The sequence below is a fragment of the Anastrepha ludens genome, chromosome 3, assembly GCF_028408465.1.
Source record: "Anastrepha ludens isolate Willacy chromosome 3, idAnaLude1.1, whole genome shotgun sequence".
NCBI classification, from domain to species: domain Eukaryota; kingdom Metazoa; phylum Arthropoda; class Insecta; order Diptera; family Tephritidae; genus Anastrepha; species Anastrepha ludens.
Window position 1 is genome coordinate 54,158,751 of NC_071499.1, and position 6,799 is coordinate 54,165,549.

Genomic DNA, 6,799 nt, shown 5'->3' on the forward strand with positions numbered 1-6,799 from the left:
ACTAGCTACCAGCCCTGTATTATTATTTGAATTGATTATGAGTAAACTAAATCTTAATCTAATTGAAATGCTTGTTAGCCTGTTGAATGGGTCTTTTTGATCTACGTATGTGTCTCCATCTAACGGGGTGCAATCTCTTCGTTATGGACGTGAAGCTGATTTGTGTGCAAGAGAAGATGCAAGAGGGTGTTGTGGGTCAGTCTTTTTTTTAATATTTTTCCCTTGCTATTTTTAATTTTGTCATCGGCCATGAGTATTTGGAGATCTTTTTGTGTATGCTCGAGTTTTTGACTTGACATGACGCTGCTGTTATTGTTCAGAGTATCTTGGATTGTAGTCTTTGTACGATATCAATGTTAATAGAAAAGGTAGTGACCCAAAGCTGTATGGCGTACACACAAATTCGGTTTATAATGGAATTGTATAACTTTGTGGTTTAGTTTAAATATAGATTTCCAGTTAATAAATCAATATAAGTTTGAAGTTTTTATTTTTATTTGCACTCTTTGGCAAGAATGTTCCTTTTCCAGGTAGGACGTGTGTCTAAGTATGTACTCAGGTACGCAACATTGATATCTTCAGGAATTGTTATATTAATTATACCAACAGCAGCACATGTGTTTGTCTTGATGGTAAACCCCACCTATTTACATTTTCGCCCATTCTCCAGCCCCCTTCTACAAGTTTTAAAGCATTTTGTAAGATTTTGATGCTTCCGTTAGGCATTTGCGTCGTTAAATAATTCTGGTATCATCCAGGATTGTTGAAATTAACACATTTTTACTTATGGGAACATCAGATGTAAACAAAAAGCATGACGCTGGTCCAGGAACTATTATTCCCTGAAGTCCACCAACCGAACAAATTTCTTCTGTAATAAAATCGTTTAATCGTGCCTTGAATCGTCTGTCAGATGTAAAATAGGTTTCACACACAGGCTGGAATACCAGTTGTTGGGCACTATAGATCTTTTTATGTTGCCACTATTGGGTGGTGTTCCTATGTAAGCGGAATGACATTCCCATGGCAGCCGGTTCTACGTTACCGGAATGACTTTGGCTTTTCCCGAAAAAGGGCTGCCGTCCCAGTAAACTACTCCTGTCTAGTGTACCGTATCCCACTCGGATTTATATTCGGCCAAGGACTGTCACTTCAGCAGCAATCTCCGTATATGTATGGAGAATGTTCATGCTTTTACAACAACAGCAATTATTATTTGGTGGACAAGAAATGTCATGGTAATTATCTAATGTGCGGTTTGGGTGCCAAATTTGGTTAAATGTAATCGGCATGGGTACCAATCGACGCATTTTGATTCAATTATTCATATACATACATACATATGTAGTATATCCGTCGTTCAGCGTCGGTTTAAAAGTGTAGGTCTAGTCCAGTCAAAAGAAGATTTAACTTAGTAATTTTAGGAGTATGCGAGTTTATGGTTTTATTATGTAAAGCCCATCACTGTGAACTTAAGTTTGAGTTTTCGGGGTCGGGGGTTGTGTCCCGCGGCCGCCATCTTGGAAATAATGGTGCAACTGGTTTTTGCGATTATCTCGTGAATTTCGAAAGTTACGAAAATTTTGTAAAATACTTTTTTGTAGATAATAATGTTATCTACAACTTTCATTCAAAACTTTTTATTGTAAAATTAATAATAAAAAAGTTATAAACAAAATTACGCGAAAAATTAAGGGATGAATGGTTTTAAAGCGTAATAACTTTTTTTTTATTGATTTTATGGAAAATATACATCAGAGCTTTTTTATAGAGCATTCTTTTGTGAACATTTTTATCTATAAGTTTTTTCCGCTATCTTTATTTAGTCGTATGATTTTGAGCTGCTAAGCGGAGCAACCAATACATTAGCGAAGCGCGTACATGATTACACAGGCCGACAAAATTTAACCAACATTCGGCCCCAGAAACCAGACTATATATTTCCGATGGTTTATGATGCGCTGAATCCAAATCTGGCCTCAGAATTGCTCTATCAGCTCTGGTTTTCAAGATATCCTAACCTAAAAGTGCAAAAAACACCATTTTTGCCCATATTTGAGGTTATGTAGCCTTGCAGATGTTTTCTTTCACCAAAATTAAAGGACGACATCTTTAAATACAAGCCTTCTTTTTTCAAATGGCTTCTGTTTGCTCAAATATCATTTTTTTTCGCAGAGATATCGCATTTTGAAATTTTCATTTTTCGAAATTTTCCTACACCTGAAAATCGATTAAGATAACATAGACATAATATAGTCGATTACTAGTTTTCTTGAATTGAGTCTTATTTTTCTTAAAATTTTGTCTCACACCATAAGTGTGCTGACTCACCACACCTCTACACTATCTAACCTTTGGGTACCGAGTCACACACAGCCCTAACCCCTAGAAACCACCCCTATCATACCGCAAGCAGGCTAACCCACTTAACCGCAAGCAGGCTTACCCACAAACTCCATATATTTCAGGCCCTCAAACCCAAGAAAATTAGTAATCATGTACGCGCTTCGCTAATGTATTGGTTGCTCCGCTTAGCAGCTCAAAATCATACGACTAAATAAAGATAGCGGAAAAAACTTATAGATAAAAATGTTCACAAAATAATGCTCTATAAAAAAGCTCTGATGTATATTTTCCATAAAATCAATAAAAAAAAAAGTTATTACGCTTTAAAACCATTCATCCCTTAATTTTTCGAGTAATTTTGCTTATAACTTTTTTATTTTTAATTTTACAATAAAAAGTTTTTAATGAAAGTTGTAGATAACATTATTATCTATAAAAAAGTATTAAACAAAATTTTCGTAACTTTTGAAATTCACGAGATAATCGCAAAAACCAGTTGCACCCTTATTTCCAAGATGGCGGCCACGGGACACAACCCCCGACCCCGAAAACTCAAATTTAAGTTCACAGTGATGGGTTTTACATAATAAAACCATAAACTCGCATACTCCTAAAATTACTTAGTTGGCTATTTTTTTTGTCTCTTTTGACTGGACTAGTCCCTCCATTTGTAGAATAAGATCAGACGCACGTTACAAATAAGAAGAGGAGTAACGCAAAAAGAGTAAATCAAACACTCAAAATTCAGTAACGCACCAAATTGGTGTATTACTTAACTTGCACACTAATTGAACTTTTATATTGACATTTTCAGCAAGATTTTTTTTTTGTTAAATATTGCTAATTAGTTCCATAAAAATGTAAACACAAAAAGAGTGATGGAAATAAACTTTGAAAAATAGTGTCTGGTATTGCCACTTTATTGGAATGAAATGTAAATTCAAATTTGTTTATAAGGTGCCTACAATATTGGACGACAGATTTACATATATGTATATTAGAGGAACTCACACCAATTTCGTTACTTTGGCAATGTTTTAGTTGGCAGTTTGTCAAATGCATTTAGCTGTGAACGATTTTTTTTACTTATTTTTGTTAGCTGTGTAATGTTTTTTCGTACCAGCAGAATAACTTCCAAATTATGCTATGCTTCCACGGCGCGTAGTTCGTTCTCTAAATAATTGGCTAGATAATTCCCGAATTATCCTGTTTCCACGGCGCATTTGTAGTTCACTTTGGCAGCTCTCCGTCTTGTTCTTGCTCTCTGCTTTTTATTATTATTTGTTGTGAATATCGGTGATGGAGAAAATAAGTGAGTTAAAACTAACACTTTACTTAATTTTTTAGTGCACGTAAACTTTTCAAAGAACTTACTTTCCTCCAGGTTAAACTTTCAGAGGTTAATGATAACTTCACAGTTCCTAGAAGAGGCAGTTGCAGCTATTGGGGCTAATCTAAATAAAGGGGTTATATATGTACAGTTAGATGGCCGAAAAAAGCGAAACTTCCAGAATTTTTTCTTAGAAAACTTTTAAATTTATTGATCTGCAAATTTGTACACATATTATGTTATCCTTTAACTGTATTTTAAGACTTATTATTAGTAAAAATATTTATTTGGAAAGGAGTTACAGCTGATCTCCGGGGTCTCCTTTCAAAAAAGATGTTTTGCGGTGACCACTATATCTCTGAATTGTATCCTCTGAAATTAAAAAACCAAACAGATTTCGTTAAAGTTGTGTTAAATCTAGTAATTATTCGAAGGAATAAGCAAAATAATTTTTTTTTTTACAAAATGGTGGTTCTTAAAAAAAATTGATTTTTGACAAACATTTTGGCCTGAAAAAACATCGGTGAGAAAAAATCTTCGATAAATTACTAAAAAATATATTTAAAAAACTCGTGTTAAAATTTGAGACTAATCGGTTTAGCCGTTTTCGAATAATGTTGGTCAGCGACATTGAAAACACCATTTAGAGAAAAATGTGCTGCTCCGGCCTTGTACTTTCAAGCACTATGAAACGCCTTTTCAAATTTGCGTGCAACTTCGAAAATATTCACCGGAACGATATTAAATTTTCTGTGTGTTTTCTTAAATATATGTACATTAAGAAAAAAAAATCGATTTTTGAAAATTCTAACTGTATATAACTCCTTAAGTTTACGCTAAGTTTATTTAAAATAAAACAATCACTTTTATGCTCTTTTATAGCACAGTAGAAAAATTAAAAAAAAAAAAATTGTTGCAGAATAAAGCACTCATACAGTAGAAATTGCTTTGTAATTCTTAAATATGTAATCGATCATTAAATGTCGATGTCTGTACTACATGTCGGCAGTTGCAGATAAGCCAAGTTGGGATCGTTGTCTTGGTAGAACCTAAACGAAACCCTAATGCCCATTTTATCTGCACTTTGTACTAAATTATCTTTAGCAGATCCAGGTACATCTCTTTATTAATGTTTCCCTCGATAAAGGTTAAATTTCCGACGCCTGAATAGGACATGCTACCCCCGGACCATCACACTGCCCCCGCCGTGTTTAACTGTAGAGCGCAAATTACATGATTAAAACGCGGTGTTTGGTTTTTTCCAAACGCAGGACTTCCCATCAGACCTGAAAAGGTTAAATTTGCTTTCATCCGCAAAAACAACGGACTTCCAGATGGAAATGTCTTTGTTCAACTGTTGTCTGTAAAACTCTATTCTTTGTTTTCTATTACGAGCATTAATCAACGGCTTATTTGGGGCAGTCCTTCCATGAAAATTTTCTTCGCGCAGAACTCTACGAACAGTTTCAAGATTACAGATCTTGCCTAAGTATTTTTCGACTACGTTCGTCAATTTTGGAGCGCTTAAATCGGGTTTTTCTTTAACTTTGCGAACAATACACCTCTTATCTGCATCATTAAATATTTTATTTGCCGCAGATCTGCTCTTATCGTCTATCCTGTTTTCGTGGCGAAACCTTTCTATAATGTGCTGGACAGTTGAGGAACTAATAGCAACAATTTCTGCAATTTTCGTCGGCTTCTGCTCTCTTTATAATGACGAATAACGTCTTCCCTTTGTTCAAGTGAGGTCCGTTTTCCCATTTTAAAAAATTTAAATTTTTTCAACTTTTCTTTACAAAAATTTTTTGAGACTATCTTAAGACGATAAGTTAAACAGAAACAAATACATTTCACCGTTATTGCATTCTCAGAGAAAATATAAAATACACTGCATCAGTTAAGCTGTGAGCATATTTTGATGAGAAAATTATTTATTTCCATATTTTTCAGCAAGCTTTGTTTTTGTTATTGTTCTTTCTGCAGTGGTAAACAGTACATACGAGGTGTGTTCAAAAAGTATCACGAATTTTGTGTTATTTTCAAAAAATATTTATTTATTAATTCTTTAATATTTATTTTGTCCCTTTTAAAGTAATCCCTATGAGATATCATGCGCTTGTGCCAACGTTTTTTCCAATCTTCGAAACACTTCAAAATATACTTTTTTTTATCTTGTTCAGTTCCTCCTTCGATGCCGTCTTTATCTCGTCAATCGTAGCGTAGTCACGCCCTTTCATGGGCCTCTTCAATTTCGGGAACAAGAAAAAGTCATAGAGGGCCAGATCTGGGGAATACGGTGGCTGTGGCATCATTAGTGTGTTGTTTTTGGCCAAAAAGTCGCGCACAAGCAACGATATGTGAGCAGGGGCGTTATCGTGATGCAAGAGCCAATTTTTGTTCTTCCACAAATCCGGGCGTTTCTGGCGGATTGCTTCGCGCGAATTGCGCATAACTGGCAGGTAATAATTCTTATTGACCGTTTTACCCTGTGGCAAGAATTCATGATGCTCAACGCCCCTGCAATTGAAGAAAACGGTAAGTAAGACTTTTACATTCGATCGAACTTGGCCCGGTTCTTTCGGTCTGGGTTCATGCGGCAGCTTCCATTGAGATGATTGAGCTTTGGTTTCCACGTCTTAAGGGGGGCCTCTACTGTAAAACTTAAAAAAAATCGATTTTTTACTTTTTGTTGAAACATACTCAGAAACAACTCCAGAATGTTCCATGAAAATCTTAAAAAGAAATCTTGAATAGTTTTCAAGTTATAAAAGTTTTAGCAAAGCAGGTATAAACTGAGCGCTCGAGCGGTTTACGGTCATATGCTGTAAGTATGAAAAATTGTTTAAGCGTGTTTTTCTCGAAACCACGTTTTCAAAATTGCCCACATCACAGCTCCGTGAAAAATTAACATATCAAGCTCAAACTTTGATAGTATATTTTTAACAATATTTACTAGTTTTTAAAGCTATGGTGGGAAAAAATTTATTATTTATAACCTTTATTATAACCTTTTTTAATAACAAAATGACAACAAAAAAATGTCGATTTTTTAAAAAACTTCAAAAATTTTACAAAAAAATTTTTTTTTTGCAAGTAATAGGCTTAACAACTAAAAATAAT